The following is a 24421-nucleotide window of genomic DNA, read 5'->3' on the forward strand; positions in this document are numbered from 1 at the left end:
GGCACAATGTGTCTTGAGCTGAAAACTGAATTCAACTGCATCTCATTGTTTAGATTTCCAACTTATCTCTGAATATTAGAAATGAGGAAAGTAAGCACACTGTATTCCTAAATTTAAAAAAGAAATGTAAGCTGTGTTATTTTCATTATTTCTTTTATTTTTGAGATTTATTATATAATTTGTCTTTCTATAACCTTTGCTTTTATCTAAAAGAAAGTTTTTTGGTTAGGATAGCTCTAGATATAAATTAAAATGTATTACAAGATGGCTGCTTTGAAAATGATTAAGTTTCAGCTTATGAAGCAGACTTTTATCAGGTCAAGTGTGTAGACCACACTTCTCTTCAGCTTATTTCTGAATATTGAATTTGAAATTGCTGCATCAGTGTGGCCTCATTTACCAAATCCTTTCATTGGAAAACTTCTTTGAAGTCCTGGCTTTGTGCCTGATCTTTGAAAGGACTGTGGAGTGCCATGAATGTTATCAGGAAGCCAAGCTCAAGATCATGCTTCAAATGCTTATCCTTTGTTGTCTGTTGAAGTCAAACCTGTCTCAGAACCTCTCCCCCTTCCCTCTTTTCTCTCTCCTCTTTCTCTTTCTTCCTTTTTCACCTCCACTTAAAGAATTTGGATGGATGGTCTCTTACTAAATAAGTTACACTAAAGAAATATAGAATAAGTTTAATTTTACTCACCTTATGTCTCATAGACACTCCTAGAATGAAAGGAGGGAGAAGCAGAAACTAAACCCAGAGAAGGATCTAGGAAAAAAATCAACCATTTTCTCCACTCTTGTTTTCAGTCCAGATACATTTGTCGTCTCAACTTTGGCCATATTATATGTCTTTTCTCACCTTGGATGGAGAAAATTTAAGGGAACTCTAGAGCTCACAACCTTTGACTCTATGCAATAGTTTATCCTGTGGCTCATTCTCATTGATGCCATAACACTTGAAAAATTTTGCCCCATGTGCTACACTGAATGCACAGAGGAGATAGACATCCTTGTCTTGTTTCTGAATTTAGTGCCAGTGCTTTGAGTTTCTCTCCACTTAGTTTGATGGTGACCATAGGATTTCTATAAATTGCTTTTATTATGTTAATGTATAGCCCTTGTATCCCTAGCCTCTCTCCATGGGAACAATTTGAAAGCTTCACCTTTTGTGTCTCTAATCATAGACAATCTTATTTTAAAATATACCACTTTATTTCAGTCTATTGATTATATATCTCTTTCTGGTATGTAGAAGACTTGTGAGAAAGCAACATATATTGTGCATATATACATCCCTATGATTAGTTTAGTATCAAAACACAGTAGGTTATAATTAATTGAAAATGAATATTAAATTCATAGATAATTTGTATGGATGGTTGAATATTCTAGTTATGACTTTTCATTGAAATATCTTTAATATATTTCTTTTGAAAAATGAAGAATCAGTTAATAACTTTAATACATTTCAAAACATTCTTGGGTTATTTTACTAATTTTACACTCTAACACACTTCTCTTGATTCTGGATTTATTTGTTTTTATGAGTTGAGAAATTTATACAATGTATTTGATCATATTTACCACATTCCAAATCCTTCCAGATTCACCCCTCCCCCATTACCTACCTACTCAACTTTTCTCTCCTATTATTTTAAAACCCATCAAATCTAATTTGTGTTCCTTATATAAGCTTTGAATATGTGACCTCCTACAGAAGAATTGTTGACTTACAGGAGCTATACCTTTAAAAAAAACCAAACAAACCTGATTTTCTTCCCAGGACCTCCCAGTTGCCAATATTCCTTAGCTAGCAGTGGAATCTTGTGTCTACCCCTGCTTTTCATGCTAGAAATTTATCTGGCTTGAGCTTTAATATGTCTTGTTGGTTTAATATTAAATCTATTTAGTAACAGGTTCTTGTCCATAATGATGGTGCAAAGAATAGGTTTCATTTGGTGAGATGGCCTTAAATACAATCAGAAAGTGATTGGTTTCATCATGACATTCCTGCCACTATTGCACCAGTGGATAGATCTTTGCCAGACCTGTTATTACTGAAGCTCTCAGGGTTCCTATACTCATGAATTGTTAGAATTAATGTCTTAAAAATGATCATCCTACCAAAAGAATCTATTGATTCAAGGAAATTTCCATGAAAATTGCAATACAATTTTTCCAAGAAATGGAAAGAAATTCTTAAATTTCATGTTGAAGCACAAAAGACCTATGATAGACAAAAAATCCTCAACAATAGAGAAAATTCTGGAAGTACTGCCTTCTCAGATTATCAGTTTAAGCCATAGACCTGTAGCAGAAAAGAAAAACAAACAAGAACCACAACCACCAACAAGAAAAATAAACAAAGCAAAACAAGACAAAAACAACAAATCAAAAACCAAAACCATAGTACTGGTATATAACAAACACATTTATTAGTGGAATGGAATTGAGGACCTACCCCTGGGCTTCTTGGATTAGGGTCTGTGTGAGCTCAGATAACAGAAAGAGGCCAAGACCATATTTAACAGATTTGCTAAAGTATCACCAGGTTTTTGGTATTTACATCTGCAAAGCTACCTAGAAACTCAAACAGGAGATTCAGGAAAGGGAATTAAGAAACTCAAGGAGAAGAGACACACAGACTGGCTATGTCCTTCATTCCTCCCTAGAGGAATGAAGTGTTGGGACCTGGATCTATCTGTACTTAGTGCTTCCTTTTATCGCTGTCATGTTTTCCCACAGTCCCCAGGCCTATGCAAACCAGTGGTCTTGTATGATGTCAGTAGGGAAAGGACAGATGTGAAGAATAATAGCATATAGAAAGACTGGCTTGGAGAACAAAGAATAAATCATCCATATGATCGAACACAGGTGACACTCATGGGGAGGTGGCCTGACAGAGGATAGGTTACCTAAAATGGCTTTTGGAGAAGTGATTTGAGTCACCTGGAAGTGTATTGAAATATACTCCATTAAGTCTTGCTGGAAGTCCACATATGCCCTACTCTTTAACCTGACTCTCCTTATTACTTCAGTGTGAATGCCCATGGGAGCAGGTGGACGTTATAGAAGGATAAACACATGCTGTTAAAGACCCTCTCTCCCCAAAGTAGCCATAGTCTTAAGGACGTTACAGATGTTTTCTAAAGATCACGAATGTATAGTCTCATTGCCATAGTGACTGATTGTTATCTCATGGTGATTGCTGTGGTAACTCTCATCTAAGGTTTTTGCAGGAAGCTACCAGAGGGGCCTGAATGACATATTTGGCTTTCACTTCTGAGTCTGTGGAGATAATATGTGATACAAATACCCTTTCACATGAAGAAAGTGATTTGGCAATGCTTGAGCAAAAGAGAGGTGACAGTGATGGGTTATAGCAATAATCCACAGAAGAGGAAACATGGGTCTATATATTATAGATGTGATCGGAATGTGGAAAGATAAGCAGAGATGAGGTAAAATGTGGTGAAGACAGCATATACCACTGTGGGAAGGTAAATATAGCTACATAGAAGAAGCAACCTTAGGTTTTCACATTCAAGCACACACTAGAGTAAGATAGATAAAAATTTAAATCTGTAATATACCACAATAAAACATGTTAAAAATTGCAATAAAATAAAAATACCTGCTACTCAGGTTGCTGAGGCAAAAAGATAAAAAATCCAGTGTCTGTCTAAACTATTGAGTGAGCGCAAAGCCAGCTCAGGCAACTAAGTGAGACTAGATAGCACAACATTTAATAAGGAAATGAAGGGCTGGAGATATAGATCAGTGGTAGCACACTTGTGTGGTGTTGTGATGCTCTGGGTTCAGCTAATAAACAAACTGAGCTTTTTCTCAGAACAGAGAAAGATACTGCAAATGTAATGACAAGATAAGAGTTCGATGAAAAGAAAAGGACCAATGAAGTTTACAGTAGACAAATTACATTCTGTGTTTAGTTATAGGTAATTTGATATAATATATATATATATATATATATATATATATATATATGTGTGTGTGTGTGTGTGTGTGTATACATATATGTGTATGTAATTTTAAAACAAAATATTAAAAATGTAATTTCAACAAATAAATAGGTAACAATAATTTTTATATACACCATTGGATGATCTCCCCCAACAAATTAAAAAAAGGTAAACATTAAAAAAAAATTAGGGACCCACATATAAGAGTATGCTGTTACATCAGCCATCTGCATTTCCCAAAGATTCCAAGAGTACATTCTGTAGAAAAGACAGAATCTTAAAGAAATCGTGAGAATCTAACTGGATAGCTAGCTGCCTGGAGGAGAGTGAAGCCAGATCCTTGTTCCTTAGCCTGCATAAGACTATTTCCAATGGATCAAGAAGCTCAACAAAAGCCTGGGTTCTCTGAATCTGATACTGGGGAAAGTTGGAAATGTATTTGAACTCAACTGTACAGGAAATTACTTTCTGAACAGGACCCTGATAATATAGGCTTTAAGACTAACAGTTAAATAATGGGACCATAGGAAACTCTTTAAAACACGTTGGAATAACGAGTCACTATCATTTAAGTGAAGATGCAGTCTATGGAATGGAAAATTCTTTACCAGCTATGGGTCTGACAAATGGACAGTATCTAGAATACACAAAGAATTAAAAAAGAAAGAAAGAAAGAAAAGTAAGGAAAAGAAAAGACAAAACTTAAGCATCAGGAGGAAAAATGAATCAGTATAAAATGGGGCATGGAACTAAACAGAGTTTGCCAAAGATGAAACACGAATGGCTGAGAAACATTTAAAAATTATTTAACCACCAGATTAATCTGAATTAAAATTACTTTAAAATTTCTAAAAAAAAAATTAATGTCATAGGTGTGGGGGAAGGGAGACATTTATTTACCGGTGGTGACAGTGCAAATAGGCACTATGGGAATCTGTATAAGTTCCTTAAAAGGCTGAAAACAGACCTACTACTGCATGATCCAGCTATTTACCATTCTTGGGCACATACCCAAAGGACTCTATATTCTACTATAGAGGTAACTGCTTACTTTTATAAGTGTCCATTGTTTCTCTGGTTACAATAGTGAGAAAATGAAAACATCCCAGATGTTAATCAAGTGATGAATAATTAAAATATGGTGCATTCATAAATAGAATATCATTTTTAAGAAGCATACTTTAAAAGACATACTTTCCTACATAGGAATGACCCCAACCCCTCCACTTTAAGTAGACAAGAAAAGTAGCATTGTAAATATGACTTGAGAGATACTTGTATTTTTCAAGTTAAAAATTCTGGTCCTATGCCTGGATAAAAATAAAGGTTATATTGGCTAGAAACTAAATTTTATTGATGATGTTCCTGAGCAAGCCGCAGCTTTAGAACAGAAACTGTGAATAGCCCTTTATTCTCTGAACCTCTTCCTTGAGCAAGCTGCAGCATGTGTTACTTGAGTTTAGAGAAAGTAGCACTGAAGTTTATCCAGTAGAAGTGTTGAGAGTCAAGTACAGTGTGCCTAGCCAGGTGATACTTTAGAATATGCTTTCATAAGAAATAATTAATTGTTCATTTTGAATTAGGCCTTGCAACTTCCTATAAACCTTTTTGAAGTCATCCCATTTCTCCTTGTAAGAGTCTGTTCACTACAAGTTCCTTTATATCTATTAGTAATTCCAATCAGAATGGATTGACTCAGCAGCGCCTGTGACCCCCAACCCTACACAGTTTTCCTGGAGTGTGCTGCAGGTAACTTCACCCAATCTCTTGTTACACTGCATAGAACTTGTCTGTTTATTGATGTATATCTCCCTCGGAATTAGCTATATGATGTACTTTATAGATCTGTGACTTCATAATTAATCACATCACAATAAGTAGTGCACTTTGGAAGCCTAAGTAGAAAACATTGTCCCAGGAATTTTGTCTATTCATTGCTAACCTGCACCACACATCTAGACTTCTAATTTGGATGAATAAAGGTTATTGTCCTGTTCTTCAGATAAGGAATCTAAAATTTCATTTTACCAAGTCTAAGCTGGGAATTAAAATCCTTAAAAAGAGTAATGTAAACTGGTGAATCACTTTAATGAGACCTTAAACCTACTTTTTTCATAAGGTTTATGTAGATGATCCAAAAAATTGAACAAAATATAAAAATTGTTGTTGAAAACTGAGGAATAGATAGATGACAGAGACATTGCTCTAAGGCAATGAACTGAGCAGAGGGTAAAGTTTTCTATTAGTTGGGGAGAGACTTTTTTATCATTCACATTATTTAGAATGTCTAGTATAAGGTCATGATAAAAAGAATAAAGTATTGAGTTGTTTTCTTTAATTTAAATGTTTTATAGGTAACAAATCCACTTATCTTCTGGACCTATATGGACTTATCAACACATACATTTTCATGCATAAAAATGACTAGTTATAATCAGTTGCATTGCAGAAAATTGAATGTTGCAGTGAGAGTGAAGAACATTATCTTAAATTTTAATCAAGTATTAAAAGTTGCTTCTTCATTTTCTTTATTAGAATATTATATCTTTGGGACAAAGGTAATGAATAGATGAGGTTATTGCTACAATGAGGGCACAGCAGTAGGCAATTCCTAGATTAATTTATGATAGTGACTTTTGCAATCAGATATCTGGAAGCATGCACACATCCTGGGGCTACATCCTGATTATTTCTCAGTTGTGTCCTCTTAGGGGCATTCAGGGATCTCCTGCAATATGCCATTATGGATTTATACTCTTATCCCTAAATTCTTTGAACATGCCATGGCATACTAATAAGAGTAACAGATACACTTTATTAGAAACTTGCTTTGGACTGGAAAATTTGTATAGGTTACCCCATATATCCTAAAAGCAGTCCTATGGTAAATCAACATAATCTCCCAGTACGGGTCAGCCTATTTGATGCCAAAGTATTTGTACTTGAACTCTAGGACATTCAATTCCCAAACTGTAGCCCTTTCCATTTTACCAACGTTTTTGATCTCTTGAAACCTTGCTTGCATGAGTATTCTCCTTGTTTCAATGTTTGTTATTATTTATTTGACTAAAAGCATTTAATTTTTCTATTTATTTATCTTTTCTGATCGACAAGAAGTAATTTTAATTCAATTTTATACAATTTTTTTATTCAATTCATTCAAATAGCATCATCTTTTTCCCAGCATCTAGATCTAGAGATCTAGATGTATCTCAGTTAGAATGTTCAAATGCTTTGTCTGTAGAAAATTTGAATTTTATATAGTATGCCTTTGCATCTGGTGATAGCTGGAATTTGTTAATATCTAGAATAAACAACTACGAAGACTCTTAGTTCCTGATATCTATATCTGGAAGTATTCTTTTTCTTTTCTTTCCTGACCATTGATATTAAAAATAGTCATGCATTTGATTACAATATAACACAGATTTTCAATATACTAATTTAGGCATAAATTAACTGGAGTTGATTATTGGACGTCTATCGTCCGCTAGAAATGGTTATATCCCATGCTTTATTTATTACAAAAAAAATAATTAAGTTGAACAAACAAACAAAATTATCCAATTCCTTTGGGGCATTGTTTTGTTCTCTTCTACTGGTGAAAGATGGAGGGTTTTAATAGACCATGTAGAGACAGTAAGAGGGAGGAAGATCATGTGAAGTCTAGGAAGAGTGGACAGCTCATAGAAATCCATTATGCAAAGCTGGGCGTAGTGGTGCACACCTTACAGCACTTGGAAGGCAGAGGCAGGCAGATTTCTGAGTTCGAGGCCAACCTGGTCTACAAAGTGAGTTCCAGGACAGCCAGGGCTATACAGAGAAACCCTGTCTCAAAAAAACGCAAAACCAAAGCCAAAGTCAAAACCAAAACCAAAACCAAAACCACCACCACCACCACCAACAACAACAACAAAAGAAATCCTTTATGCAGATGAGTGAAATAAGGAATAGATGAGTAAAATTCATCTTTTTCACTAATGGTGAGATAATAAAAGACTGGAATACACAGTCGTTCTGAGCATGCATTTTTATGCATGGTTTGATAGAATGGCTTCAGGCAGTCAGAGAACTGCCTTTGCTCAATCATCAAAGACAGGCAGACAGCACACACACACACACACACACACACACACAGAGAGAGAGAGAGAGAGAGAGAGAGAGAGAGAGAGAGAGAGAGAGAGAACGAGAATTTGCTGAATAGGTTAGTGTGGAGGAGTGCACTATGCGAAGACACTTGCAAAGGTACATGGAACTGATTCATGAACCTCCTGTTTTAATTTCTCCAAACCATGAAAAACCCATAAGAGGAAAATTACAGGATTCTATCTGTTGAACTGCAGTATTAACCAACTCGATTAGGAAACCACTTTGAGCTCTACCAGAGACTAGCGGGAAGCCACTAAAATGGTGTAGGCAAAAGGTTACAAGAAATTACATCATGTTCCTACTGAAAGTGAGTGAGAAAATGGCAATCAGTGATCCTGCATTTCCAGGAGCTCAGTCTACACAGGCCATCTCATGCACAACACTTTATCCACCAAAGGCATGAAATGCCACCAGGCACACCTGCTTAACTTGAGCATCACTCAAGAGTAGAACTCAAGCCAAGTAAAATGTAATTTTCTCAGTATGAGACTTTAGCTAGGAAGAAGTGAGCACAGCAGTTCCTAATTACTAGACTGGAGACTTTTAACCAAGGTGGGGAGATCAATTTCAAATAACAACAACAAAACAGGATGTATTCTGTGGCATACATCTCTCCAAAGTCATTCTGGCCCGGGAAAGTCTATAAAATCCAAACACATTACAAAGAGAAAGTTGTAGCAAGTTCTTACAAATGAAATGCTAGCTTTCAGTGTAAATAACCTTACATCTCCAATGCTTTAAACATTCCCTTTTAGGGGGCTGGGAAGAACGTTATTACTGGCCTCAACTAGTAAACAACTGATCATGTGATTCCATTACTAGAGATACTTTTCAATTACACATTCTCAGAGTAACAGTATAACTATGGTGTTGGGACATTACAGTTTTCGAGAAAAGAAGTCAGTACTATCACGTTATGTTGTTATTTTTGAGTTTAATGAAATATAATCAACATATACTGTTATATTGTAATTAAAACTATTAAAATAGAAAAGATTTATAATACTTATTATTTCTCATCATAACTGTAGATTAGTCCAAAAACAAGATCACACTCACTCAGTGACACCATTGTGCTTTCTTGGTTGTAAAGGAAGGGGATGTAATATTGTGACACGAGAACTGGTATTTTCCTGTCTATACTCTAGGAAGAAACGTGGAAATGTGGTGATTTCACGGTGTGAAAGAGAAGAACACAACAATGGTCATTAAGCACAAGAAGATGGTCTTCTAGTGATGCTCAAAACCTTTAGGACTTGACACTCCCTTTTGCTTCTCTGCTTTCTGCCCTGCAGAATCCTGGTGATTGCCTAACTGGTCTTGGAGTGGTTTGATTCCCATATCTATATTTTTGGTAGAGATGTTCTTTTATTCCTATACTCTTTGGCTTCTTTGAAGTGCTTTCTAGTTTACCAACCAAAGGCCCACAAGCACAGCCTCCTTAGGCAGCTGTCATCATAACGTGTTTCTTGGTCTACAGAATATGTGTGTTGAGGGACTGTCTCTGAAAAATTACTAGCCCATAAGAACATATACTCTTTGTCAATTTTGTAATATAATATGGCTTATGTTAGCTCCCAAACTTTAGGGAATATTTGTTAAATATAAAAGCAATGACATTAGGCTATTTAGATTGTGTTAATTTCTAATAACAAAAAAAATGTCACAGATGTCACAAAAATCTAAAGACGTCTATTTTGATCCTTTTTTTTCTTTTACTTTTGCTGGGGGAAAAATCACTTCTTAGGTTACATGTATTTGTGAAAATTTTGATGTATATAACTTTGATTTCTTTCACACCTTTTTTATAATTTAATAAGACATACATTACAGTTACTACTAGAAAAGTATATATGCACCGAAATACACAGTAAAGGGTCCCAGCAGTTGCAAGCACCTGTTGCTTTTGCAGAGGACCCAGCATCCACAAGGTGTGTCAAAACTGTCGGTAACTCCAGTTCCAGGTGGTCCAATGCCCTCTTCTCACTGTCACACGCACCAGGTATACCTATGGTGTATATTCATTTATGAAGGCAAAACATTAATAAGCATATGTAAGAATAAATAAAGGTATAAATTTTAGATACACAGCAAAGTTAACTGCGGTATAATTTTTAATATATTAGATTGTGCTAAAACAATGTTACGGGGTCAAATATATTCTCATAGCACATACATAAGAGTAAAATTAATTTTTATACTAATTATAATTGGAGATTAGAATTTGAAGTTTTCTGAGATAAGCTTAAATTCATTTCTGGGAATCATATTCTATTATGAACTTGGAAGAAACCTCTTTTTTTTTGATAATGGAAAATGAAATACTTGATCCTGCATAAGGTTTCCTTTGCCTTTCCCAATTAAGATGGAACACTTGACAGACCAGCCATCAAGAAATTATATGAAGGGCCATTTTCTCATACCAAGTAAAAATAATCTTAATACTGTGGAATTAACCATGATTGGGAGATAGGCTGTTTGAGTACAAGTCAGTGTTTTATAAGTATAGCCCTATGGAGAAGACATCACATGAATGGCAAAATAAATTGCACAAATAGTGTCATTCAATTTCAAAACTTTATATCATTTCTACTAAAATGCCTATGCTAAGCAAAGTCATGTTCTAGGGCTCTGACCTGGATCACCAGTGATAGATCTGTACCAGCTGACAGCATAGCTTGTGACACAAGTTACAAATGCTGGTATGCAATACAGGTAGAAACTTTGAGAGCTTTAATCATATTTCAAGTACTAGGCATGGTGATATTTGGAGGATTCTGGGCACTGTCCTTTGACATTCACCCCTGGAGACATAACACATATTAAGCATGAGAAGATGGACAGAACATGTAGAAAAGAATGACTTTTCTGAATATCATAGTGATGACAATAAAACTTGTACAATCCTAGATGTTTTTATGTTTTTGCCAAAAGACAAAGAACAAAAACAAAAACAAAAACAAAAAAACAAGGCAAAACGAACAAACAAAGAAAAACTAGAGGGCTGTGGTTAAATAAGCAATTTTATAATTTTTTTGCCTAATACTCATGACCTTTTAAGGAGACAAGCATTATCACCATAATTCACATGTTCATAAAAGTTGTTTTTAACATGATCTGATTTTTAGACATGCAGATTCTCGAATTTCATTGATCTATAAAAATAAAATACTCCAAATAAATTGGGGTATATTAATTTTATTTCTAGTTAATATATACTAGCTTTTAAAAATAAAGTTCTAAGATTTAGTCAAAATTTTTTTCTCTTTGGATTTCTAAAAAAATAATAACTGTAACTTTTGTTAAAGTAACTTTTATTGACCAGATATAATTAATTGTCTCAGAGGCTTACTGCTGAATAAGCCCAACCTTTCTAGTTCAATCTGAACTCTGGGTGGTTCAACTCATTTGTTCTGGCTCAAACTCCTCTCCATGCCGACTGATTCAATCTGACTTTTCTCAGCTTTTAACTGAATTGCTCTCATGAGCTAAAACTAGCTTTGGCAATTTGGTCTAATCTTTTGGCTCCATTTTATTCTCTGGCTTAAAATGCTTCTGCTGACATGCAACACTCAACTCCATGAACTCATGAACAAACTCAATGTTACTGCACTCAGCTCCACTGCACTGAACTCAACTGACTGAATAGAACTGACCCAACTGAACTGCTCAGCACTCAATTGAACTCAATGGAACTGACTCACAAATGACCAATCATTCTCTCTTCCTGAGCTACTCTTTTTTTTTTTGATTTTTAATATTTTTATTACATATTTTCCTCAATTACATTTCCAATGCTATCCCAAAAGTCCCCCATAGCGCCCCCCACTTCCCTACCCACCCATTCCCATTCTTTTGGCCCTGGCATTCCCCTATATTGGGGCATATAAAGTTTGCAAGTCCAATGGGCCTTTCTTTCCATTGATGGCCAACTAGGCCATCTTTCGATACATATGCAGCTAGAGACAAGAGCTCCGGGGTTCTGGTTAGTACTTCATGTTGTTCCAACAATAGGGTTGCAGATCCCTTTAGCTCCTTGGGTACTTTCTCTAGCTTCTCCATTGGGAGCCCTGTGATACATCCAATAGCTGACTGTGAACATCCACTCCTGTGTTTGCTAGGCCCCGGCATAGTCTCACAAGAGACAGCTATATTTGGGTCCTTTCAGCAAAATCTTGCTAGTGTATGCAATGGTGTCAGCGTTTAGAAGCTGATTATGGGATGGATCCCTGGATACAGCGGTCTCTAAATGGTCCATCCTTTCATCACAGCTACAAACTTTGTCTCTGTAACTCCTTCCCTGGGTGTTTTGTTCCCAATTCTAAGAAGGTGCACAGTGTCCACACTTTGGTCTTCATTCTTCTTGAGTTTCATGCGTTTATCAAATTGTATCTTATATCTTGGGTATCCTAAGTTTTGGGCTAATATCCACTTATCAGTGAATACATATTGTGTGAGTTCTTTTGTGATTGTGTTATTTCACTCAAGATGATGCCCTCCAGGACCATCCATTTGGCTAGGAATTTCATAAATTCATTCTTTTTAATAGCTGAGTAGTACTCCATTGTGTAAATGTACCATAATTTCTGTATCCATTCCACTGTTGAGGAACATCTGGGTTCTTTCCAGCTTCTGGCTATTATAAATAGGGCTGCTATGAACATAGTGGAGCATGTGTCCTTTTTACCGGTTGGGACATCTTCTGGATATATGCCCAGGAGAGGTATTGCTGGATCCTCCGGTAGTACTATGTCCAATTTTCTGAGGAGCCGCCAGACTGATTTCCAGAGTGGTTGTACAAGCTTGCAATCCCACCAACAATGGAGGAGTGTTCCTCTTTCTCCACATCCTCGCCAGCATCTGCTGTCACCTGAATTTTTGATCTTAGCCATTCTGACTGGTGTGAGGTGGAATCTCAGGGTTGTTTTGATTTGCATTTCCCTGATGATTAAGGATGTTGAACATTTTTTCAGGTGTTTCTCTGCCATTCGGTATTCCTCAGGTGAGAATTCTTTGTTCAGTTCTGAGCCCCATTTTTTAATGGGGTTATTTGACTTTCTGGAGTCCACCTTCTTGAGTTCTTTATATATATTGGATATTAGTCCCTTATCTGATTTAGGATAGGTGAAGATCCTTTCCCAATCTGTTGGTGGTTTTTTTGTCTTATTGATGGTGTCTTTAGCCTTGCAGAAGCTTTGTAGTTTCATGAGGTCCCACTTGTCAATTCTCGATCTTACAGCACAAGCCATTACTGTTCTATTCAGGAATTTTTCCCCTGTGCCCATATCTTCAAGGCTTTTCCCTACTTTCTCCTCTATAAGTTTCAGTGACTCTGGTTTTATGTGAAGTTCCTTGATCCACTTAGACTTGACCTTAGTACAAGGAGATAGGAGTGGATCAATTCGCATTCTTCTACATGTTAACAACCAGTTGTGCCAGCACCATTTGTTGAAAATGCTGTCTTTCTTCCACTGGATGTTTTTAGCTCCCTTGTCGAAGATCAAGTGACCATAGGTGTGTGGGTTCATTTCTGGGTCTTCAATTCTATTCCATTGGTCTATTTGTCTGTCACTATACCAGTACCACGCAGTTTTTATCACAATTGCTCTGTAGTAGAGCTTTAGGTCCAGCATGGTGATTCCACCAGAGGTTCTTTTATCCTTGAGAAGAGTTTTTGCTATCCTAGGTTTTTTGTTATTCCAGATGAATTTGCAGATTGCACTTTCTAATTCGTTGAAGAATTGATTTGGAATTTTGATGGGGATTGCATTGAATCTGTAGATTGCATTTGGCAAGATAGCCATTTTTACAATGTTGGTCCTGCCAATCCATGAGCATGGGAGATCTTTCCATCTTCTGAGATCTTCTATAATTTCTTTCTTCAGAGACTTGAAGTTTTTATTATACAGATCTTTCACTTCCTTAGTTAGAGTCACGCCAAGATATTTTATATTATTTGTGACTATTGAGAAGGGTGTTGTTTCCCTAATTTCTTTCTCAGCCTGTTTATTCTTTGTGTAGAGAAAGGCCATTGATTTGTTTGAGTTAATTTTATATCCAGCTACTTCACCGAAGCTGTTTATGAGGCTTAAGAGTTCTCTGGTGGAATTTTTAGGGTCACTTATATATACTATCATATCATCTGCAAAAAGTGATATTTTGACTTCAACTTTTCCAATTTGTATCCCTTTGATCTCCTTTTGTTGTCGAATTGCTCTGGCTAGGACTTCAAGTACAATGTTGAATAGGTATGGAGAAAGTGGACAGCCTTGTCTAGTCCCTGATTTTAGAGGGATTGCTTCAAGCTTCTCACCATTTACTTTGATGTTGGCTACTGGTTTGCTGTAGATTGCTTTTATCATGTTTAGGTATGGGCCTTGAATTCCTGATCTTTCCAAGACTTTTATCATGAATGGGTGTTGGATCTTGTCAAATGCTTTTTCCGCATCTAACGAGATGACCATGTGGTTTTTGTCTTTGAGTTTGTTTATATACTGGATTACGTTGATGGATTTCCGTATATTGAACCATCCCTGCATCCCTGGGATGAAACCTACTTGGTCAGGATGGATGATTGTTTTGATGTGTTCTTGGATTCGGTTAGCAAGAACTTTATTGAGGATTTTTGCATCAATATTCTTAAGGGATATTGGTCTGAAGTTTTCTATCTTTGTTGGGTCTTTTTCTGGTTTAGGTATCAGAGTAATTGTGGCTTCATAGAATGAGTTGGGTAGAGTACCTTCTGTTTCTATTTTGTGGAATAGTTTGTGAAGAACTGGGATTAGATCTTCTTTGAAGGTCTGATAGAACTCTGCACTAAACCCATCTGGTCCTGGGCTTTTTTTAGTTGGGAGACTATTAATGACTGCTTCTATTTCTTTGGGGGATATAGGGCTGTTTAGATCATTAACCTGATCTTGATTCAACTTTGGTACCTGGTATCTGTCTAGGAACTTCTCCATTTCATCCAGGTTCTCCAGTTTTGTTGAGTATAGCCTTTGGTAGAAGGATCTGATGGTGTTTTGGATGTCTTCAGGATCTGTTGTTATGTCTCCTTTTTCATTTCTGATTTTGTTAATTAGGATGCTTTCCCTGTGCCCTCTAGTGAGTCTGGCTAAGGGTTTATCTATCTTGTTGATTTTCTCAAAGAACCAGCTCCTTGATTGGTTGATTCTTTGAATAGTTTTTCTTGTTTCCACTTGGTTGATTTCACCCCTGAGTTTGATTATTTCCTGCCGTCTACTCCTCTTGGGTGAATTTGCTTCCTTTTGTTCTAGTGCTTTTAGGTGTGTTGTCAAGCTGCTAATGTGTGCTCTCTCTAGTTTCCTTTTGGAGGCACTCAGAGCTAAAAGTTTTCCTCTTAAAAATGCTTTCATTGTGTCCCATAAGTTTGGGTATGTTGTGGCTTCATTTTCATTGAACTCTAAAAATTCCTTAATTTCTTTCTTTATTCCTTCCTTGACCAAGGTATTATTGAGAAGAGTGTTGTTCAGTTTCCACGTGAAGGTTGGCTTTCTATTATTTATTTTGTTATTGAAGATCAGCCTTAGTCCATGGTGATCTGATAGGATGCATGGGACAATTTCAATATTTTTGTATCTGTTGAGGCCTGTTTTGTGACCAATTATGTGGTCAATTTTGGAGAAGGTACCATGAGGTGCTGAGAAGAAGGTATATCCTTTTGTTTTAGGATAGAATGTTCTGTAGATATCTGCCAGATCCATTTGATTCATAATTTCTCTTAGTTTCTCTGTGTCCCTGTTTAGTTTCTGTTTCCATGATCTGTCCATTGGTGAAAGTGGTGTGTTGAAGTCTCCCACTATTATTGTATGAGGTGCAATGTGTGCTTTGAGATTTACTAAAGTTTCTTTAATGAATGTGGCTGCCTTTGTATTTGGAGCATAGATATTCAGGATTGATAGTTCCTCTTGGAGGATTTTACCTTTGATGAGTATGAAGTGTCCCTCCCTGTCTTTTTTAATGACTTTGGGTTGGAAGTCAATCTTATCAGATATTAGAATGGCTACTCCAGCTTGTTTCTTCATGCCATTTGCTTGGAAAATTGTTTTCCAGCCTTTCATTCTGAGGTAGTGTCTATCCTTTTCTCTGAGATGAGTTTCCTGTAAGCAGCAAAATGTTGGGTCTTGTTTGTGTAGCCAGTTTATTAGTCTATGTCTTTTTATCGGGGAGTTGAGTCCATTGATATTAAGAGATATTAAGGAAAAGTAATTGTTGTTTCCTGTTATTTTTGTTGTTAAAGTTGGCATTTTGTTTTTGTGGCTGTCTTCTTTTAGGTTTGTTGAGGGATTACCTTCTTGTAGTTTCTAGGGCGTGGTTCCTGTCCTTGTATTGGTTTTTTTCTGTTATTATCCTTTGAAGGGCTGGATTCGTGGAGAGATAATGTGTGAATTTGGTTTTGTCGTGGAATACTTTGGTTTCTCCATCTATGTTAATTGAGAGTTTGGCTGGGTATAGTAGCCTGGGCTGGAATTTGTGTTCTTTTAATGTCTGTATAACATCTGTCCAGGATCTTCTGACTTTCATAGTCTCTGGTGAAAAATCTGGTGTAATTCTGATAGGCTTGCCTTTATATGTTACTTGGCCTTTTTCTCTTACTGCTTTTAGTATTCTATCTTTATTTAGAGCATTTGTTGTTCTGATTATTATGTGTCGGGAGGTATTTCTTTTCTGGTCCAGTCTATTTGGAGTTCTGTAGGCTTCTTGTATGTTCATGGGCATCTCTTTCTTTAGATTTGGGAAGTTTTCTTCTATAATTTTGTTGAAGATGTTTGCTGGTCCTTTGAGTTGAAAATCTTCATTCTCATCCACTCCTATTATCCATAGGTTTGGTCTTCTCATTTTGTCCTGTATTTCTTGGATGTTTTGAGTTAGGATCTTTTTGCATTTTCCATTTTCCTTGATTGTTGTGCAGATGTTCTCTATGGAATCTTCTGCACCTGAGATTCTCTCTTCCATCTCTTGTATTCTGTTGCTGATGCTCGTATCTATGGTTCCAGATTTCTTTCCTAGGGTTTCTATCTCCAGTGTTGCCTCATTTTGGGTTTTCTTTATTGTGTCTACTTCCCTTTTTAGGTCTAGTATGGTTTTGTTCATTTCCATCATCTGTTTGGATGTGTTTTCCTGTTTTTCTGTAAGGACTTCTACCTGTTTGATTATGTTATCCTGTTTTTCTTTAAGGATTTGTAACTCTTTAGCAGTGTTCTCCTGCAATTCTTTAAGGGATTTTTGTGCTTCCTCTTTAGTGTCTTCTGCCTGTTTAGCATTGTTCTCCTGTATTTCTTTAAGTGTGTTATTAAAGTCCTTCTTGAAGTCCTCTACCATCATCAGGAGATATGCTTTTAGATCCGTGTCTAGCTTTTCCGGTGTGTTGGGGTGCCCTGGACTGGGCGAAGTGGGGGTGCTGGGTTTTGATGATAGTGAGTGGTCTTGGTTTCTGTTAGTAAGATTATTACGTTTACCTTTCGATATCTGGTAATCTCTGGGGTTAGTTGTTATCGTTGTCACTGTTTAAAGATTGGAGCAGAAGCTGTGTTCCACTCACCAGCAGTCTCAAAATCCTGCGGCGGGGGTCGTGGGTAGCTGACGGTACCCCGGTGCTGGTCCAGCTGGAAGAGGCCTGTGGTCCTACTCAGGCCGGTTTTCTGCTTCCCTAACTAATGCAGTCTCTGGTCCCGCGTGCAATTGGATTGGAGCAGAAGCTGTGTTCCACTCACCAGAAGTCTTAAGATCTTGTGGTGGGTGTTGTGGGTAGCTGGCGAGTGTCAGCCGACCCTGCGCCCCAGTTGCCCAGGTGCTTTTCTGACCGGAAGAGGCTTGTGGCCCTATGTAGGCCGGATTTCTCTCTCCCCAACCAGAGCAGTCTCAGGTCCCGCGTGATTGGACTGGAGCAGAAGCTGTGTTCCACTCACCAGCAGTCCCAAGATCCTGAGGCGGGGGTTGTGGGTAGCTGGTGGGTGTCAGGCAACCCTGCGCTCCAGCTACCCCTGTGCTGATCCGGCTGGATGAGGCCTGTGGCCCTACCCTGAGCTACTCTTAAGAAGCTCATCGTCCCTTGTTTTTTCTCCTGAGAGTTGGGTTTATCCGATCTCTGACTCATTCTGTCATATCTTTCTCTGATTTATCACTCTGCCATATCTCAATGTGGCACTATATTCAAAAATAGCTACTTCCTTCTACAAACTGACCCTCATGGACTAATAGTGTGTATAAGGGCATGTTTCTATTCTATGCAGAGCAGCCGTGTTGCTGGTTTAAAATTCCTCTACAAAATGTGATTTACAATTATCATCATTTGAGTGAAAAAGGCTACTTTTGGATATGTATAGTGATTCATGTTTGTAATACTGAGTAGACAATGGCATGAGGGTTGTGAGTTCAAGGTCAATGTTGGATATATAGCAAGACAGACAGAGAGTCAAAGAGACAGACAGAAACACACACACACATACTTATTTCAAAAAAGAACAAAATCCAAGAACAAAACAGATCATTTAAATAAAGTATATTTTTTGTACATTAAAAACTTACTTATATATTCTAATGACCAGCTAATTTTTTGAAGAATGACTTACCACTATATATGAGAAGACTTTTTAGAAAGTGTTTACAGCATCTGGCCAATATTAAATCCAGAAATCAATCTTAATTGTCCTCTACTAAAAAAAAGATAAAACACAAGTTTGGCACACTCAAGCAATGAAGTAAAATATTATTCAGATCAGTGAAAAACAGTTGCTTCCAAAAGTATTAATCTTAATGAGGGTTTAGTTAAAAAGTTACACGAAGTTGAAGTTTCAATGAAGCATAGAATATAAACTACAAAATCTGCGTGCATGGAGTGGGGCCACTATCCAAAGTAGGCCACATGTGCTACAATGGTAAATCCATAGAGATATTTGTTTAGAACCTCTGGAGCTCAGGTACTAATTACTCTGGGTACTGAACATAAAGATCTTTAGTAAGATTTTACTCTTATTTTCATTCAAGTAGTTCCTTGTTTCATCTTATTCATCCCTTCAACAATGGGAAGGTTTCCTTTGTACTAATGTATAGTGGAAGTATGTATCTTGTGTTTGAACTTTAGGGATCTCATATAAGAATTGTTCTTGAGTCATAGAAGAAACACTGGAGTAATGAAAAGACTCTAAAAACTATGGAGCAATGAAGGAAGGACCCATAAATAAGTATTATTAGGAATAGACACCTAATATATAACAAATGTATCAAAACCACACATGAACTAAGCAGCTTCTTCAACATATGATGCTAAGCTAACTATATATCCACATGTAAAAGAATGGGATTGGATCCCTACCTATTCTCCAGTACAAAACATCAATTCAATATTGCCAAAGACTTTAGAGTAACATTTGACATTGCTAGAGAAAAACATATGTAGGGTATTTAAAGCTATAGGCATTAACAAGGATTTTCTGAAAAGACCCAAGTAATAAAGGAACTGACAATATGGTATTGTTAGTTAAAATCTTCTACTCAGAAATAGTGAAAAAAGGGCCTGCATTGTCATCGCCATCATCATCATCATCAACAACAACAACAACAAAAATTCTCAGCAAAATGTTCCATGTAGGAAATTACTATCTAGGCTATATAAAGAATTCCAAAAATTAAACATCAGGAAATAAATTATTTAACTTATAAATAGTCTAATGTGCTGGGTCAATAGTTCTCAAGATAAGAAATACAAATTTGAGCAATAAGTATTTGAAAAATTCTACACCACTAAGTCACCAGAGAAGTACAAATTAATACGACTCTCAGATTTCATCTCACTCCATTCTGAATGGGTATTATGGAGAAAACAAATAAAAAAATACAAGTGAGAATGCAGAGAAAGATGAGATCTTGCATAGTATTGGTAGCAATATAAACTACTTCATCTACTTTAGAATTCGGCATGAGGTTTCCTAAAAACCTAAAAACAAAACTACTACACCATTCCACAATACCATCCCTGGATTTATATCTGAAGGACTCAAAATTAGTATACTCTGGTGTTACCTGTGCGTCCAAGCTTATTGCTGCACTGGGCAGCATAGAAAAGGAAAATGTGATAATACACACAATGGAATTTTATTCAGCTAAAAGGAACAGTGCAATTATGACACTTGTAAGAAAATAGTATCATTATGTTGTCAGGTAAAATAAGTCAGAGAAAGACAAATACTGTCTTTTCTCTGACAAGTAGACTTTAGATTTAAATTTAAATTAAGATGTACTCATATGTACTTATATCTAGTACATAAAAGTGGAAAGGACACTATGAGAAGGAAGAAGAGACATGAAGAGATGGAAAAGGTGTATGAGAAATGATAGTGGAACAGAATGAAACATTTGTTTTATGCTTAAAATCAATTTAAAGGGAGAAATAGATATCAAAACCACAGTGAGGTTATTTCAAAAACACTAGTATAAGAAAAAAAAAGTATGATGAACACTAAGGAATATGTGTAGGGAAATGAATTCTCTCATAGTACTAGTGAAAGTGTAAATTAATACAGCCAGTGAGGAAAAATAGATAGAAAAGGTATTTCTTAAATAAATATGAAAACCAATCTATGGAATCTTGAAGTTAGACTGAATTTATTTTGCATTATGAGAAGGCCATGAGACAGACGATGGGGCCAACAATTGCATATTGTGAGCTGAGTGTAGGAAATGGCCTCCATAATCTTGTGTTTAAACATTTAGTTGCCAGGTAATGTCGCTACTTTGGGAAATGTTAGAACCTCTATAATGTGGGAACTGCCAGAGTTGGCACTATGGGATGGACGTTGAAGCTTCTCTCCTGATCTGGCTTCTATACCTGTTTTCTGTTTCCTAGTGTGAGAATCTACATTTGGTGGTTTGAATGAGAATGTCCCATGGGTTCCTGTGTTTGGATTTTTCATCCCCAGTTTGGGAACTGTTTGGGAAGAGCTAGGAAGGGTGGTATTATTGGTGATGTGTCATTGGGAACGTGCTTTGTGGTTCCAAAGACCTGTAGCATTCCTAACTATCTCTGACCCCTACTTATGATTTCAAATGTGAGCTTGAGTCGATCCTGCTACCATGCCTTCACTCCACCATGATGGGCTCACTCCACCATGATAGACTCTAACCCTCTGGAATGAAACACCTTTTCTTATGAGTTGCCTCTGCCATGGTCTTTCTATCACAGCAATAGAAAAGTAACAATGTCTCCTGCAGATATGGGGCTCTCTGATGTGCATTCCTTGATGGACTTTGAAACTGTGATATCAAGTAAACTTTCTTCTCCTGTTTCTGTCCATTCTCTTGTCACTGTGAGAGGGAAAATAACTGTACAGGAGCCAGTGAGTGACATCAGAAAGGAAACAGACATGGGAAAGTCGAAGACATCACCATCTGTGAAAACTGCTGCCACTGTACTTTTGTTAATTTGCATTTCCTTCCTGTGAAAATTAATAGGAAGTTTTCTCTGGAACAGAAAGAAAGTCCAACATGGGGGAATCTTCTCTTTAGCTTTATGATATTAGCGATGGCTAGTGTATTCGATTGTATTTTTGTTGACTTGAAACAGCCTGGGGTTATCTAGAAAGAAGGAACCTTAATTGAGAAAAGTTCTTCATAAGATCAGCCTGTGGTCAAGTCTGTGAGATATCTCTTGATTGATAGTTGATGTGGGAACCTCAAATCCACTGTGGGTAGTGCCACAATTGGACAAATGGTACTTGGTTGTATAAGAGCACAGGAGCAAAATACTATGCATTGTCCCTCCATGTCCCCTGCTTTAACTCTTATCTTGTGTTCTGCTCTGAGTCCCTGCATCATTTCCACTCATGAGAGACTATAACTGTTATCTGAAAAAAATAAAACATTTTCCTTCACATATTGCATTTGATCATAGTATTATCACAGCTATAAAAAGCACACTATGAAAATATTGAAAGGTAGTTTTGGTGTGATGTAGCAGAAACTTATGGGGATATCTGAAGAACTTTTGTCTAGTTTATAAAAATTGTAATGATTAACATGTATAACTGCCTGGTCATTGACTAATAAGGAAGCCAGGACCGGCCCTGCTTCTCCTTTTCCCCGGCTGCCGGGAAGACATTCAGATGAAGCGTGCTTACCAAAAGTAGCCTACAATCTTTCAAAATAAGAAGCGTGTTTTGCTGGGAGAAACTGGCAAGGAAAAACTCCCCCAGTACTACAAAAACATCGGTCTAGGCTTCAAGATGCCCAAAGAGGCCATTTCTTGTCTACATAGACAAGGAATGCCCCTTCACTGGTGTACTGGCTATTTTTGTGTCAACTTGACACAGCTGGAGTTATCACAGAGAAAGGAGCTTCAGTTGAGGAAATGCCTCCATGAGATCCAACTGTAAGGCATTTTCTCAATTAGTATCAAGGGGGAAAGGCCCCTTGTGGGTGGGACCATCCCTGGGCTGGTAATCTTGGGTTCTATAAGAGAGTAGGCTGAGCAAGCCAGGGGAAGCAAGCCAGTAAAGAACATCCCTCCATGGCCTCTGCATCAGCTCCTGCTCCCTGACCTGCTTGAGTTCCAGTCCTGACTTCCTTTGGTGATGAACAGCAGTATGGAAGTGTAAGCTGAATAAACCCTTTCCTCCCCAACTTGCTTCTTGGTCATGATGTTTGTGCAGGAATAGAAACCCTGACTAAGACAACTGGTAATGTCTCCATCCAAGGTCGGATCCTGTCTGGTGTTGTGATGAAGATGAGGATGCAGAGGACTATTGTCATCCGCCAGGACTATCTCCATTACATCAGAAAGTACAATCGATTTGAGAAGTGACACAAGAACATGTCTGTGCACCTGTCCCCCTGTATCAAGGATGTACAGATCCGAGACATTGTTAAAGTTGGAGAGTGCAGGCCCCTGAGCAAGACTGTTCGATTCAATGTGCTCAAGGTCACCAAGGCTGCTGGCCCCAAGAAGCAGTTTCAGAAGTTCTAAGGGGACTCTGGCCAATGCCCTAGAACAAATAAAGTTATCTTCCAATATACAAAAAAAAAAAAAAAAAAAAAAAAAGCCGTGCATGGTGATGTACGCCTTTAATCCCAGCACTTGGGAGGCAGAGGCAGGCTAATTTCTGAGTTCGAGGTCAGCCTGGTTTACAGAGTGAGTTCCAGGACAGTCAGGGTTACACAGAGAAACCCTGTCTCGAAAAAACTAAAAAAAAAAAAAAAACTTAAAAAACGAAAACAAAACAAAAAAAACAAAAACATAAACAAAAAAAAAACCCATATATAACTGCCTGGTCATTGACTAATCTCAACACATCATTATCCTCCCTAAATCTGTGCTTTACTCCTTATAGGTTGTCATGTGACTTTCCCTTGAATGACCAATCTCTCTTGTCAGACTATGCCAGATTCTATGATATAGTTGTCATTTACTGTGTTACACCAAATCCACCTTTCACATATTATACTTGTCTTGAAGGCTGTTTCTTCTTTATAATTTAGGTAATTCTCTCAGTTCTCCAGTATTCAGTGCAGACATGCTACCTGCAGAAAACAATCCTTTATCAGCTGAATAGGTAAGTGAATGTTGTCTTTGTGCACCTCTATCATGAATTTTATGCTGATCACTAATTGACATTTGGTTCCCCATTTCACTCTAAGATACTTTGATAGTGAGATCTTTAAACTCAGTTTTATGATGCTCAAATAGCATATAGAAATAACCAAATTGATTATTTGCACATGATAGTCTTTATACCTTCACCATCTAACTAGAGCTTACTATGTATTGTGTTAAATAAGAATTTTCTAATGGAATTAATGCTATGACAAGCAAAAACAATATACAGAAAATAAGAATGTCTATTTTTGAGAAAAAAACATGTGACCCAGGACTTAAGTGAGATAGGTCCGTTTAGAGAGGATCTAGCTATGTCAGGGAAACTACTGGAGTGAGTCAAACATTGCCCTTTTTAGTGCATTAATATATTGTGCCACATTCACTCTAGCTCTTTCTCAGACACACAGTTTTCAGGACAACTAAATGTAAGTTATGAGCCTATAACCATAGCACTTGAGAAGAAAAGGCAAAAAAAAAAAAAAAATCACAAGTTCAACATCACCATGCCCCAGGAATTAGATCAGTAGTGGAGCAATTGCCTAGCATACACAATGCCCTATGTTCAATTCATACTGCTGAAAATAAGTGAGTCCTGGTATTCAGTTCTAATCTATACTGACACTTTAAAATATGTTCTTAGACCCTGAAATACAGGCAGATCCTTTGCACTCAGTTTCTAGAGCACAAT

At 37.0% G+C, this 24421-nt stretch overlaps 1 pseudogene; it reads left to right on the forward strand.

Annotated features, from left to right (window-relative positions):
* The first annotated feature begins 22240 nt into the window (after window positions 1–22240).
* Window positions 22241–23103, forward strand: LOC110297983 (small ribosomal subunit protein uS17-like; annotated as a pseudogene).
* Window positions 23104–24421: the final 1318 nt, after the last annotated feature.

This window comes from Mus caroli, unplaced genomic scaffold (genome assembly GCF_978045245.1).
Source record: "Mus caroli unplaced genomic scaffold, Mus_caroli_1 scaffold_8, whole genome shotgun sequence".
Lineage (NCBI taxonomy): Eukaryota > Metazoa > Chordata > Mammalia > Rodentia > Muridae > Mus > Mus caroli.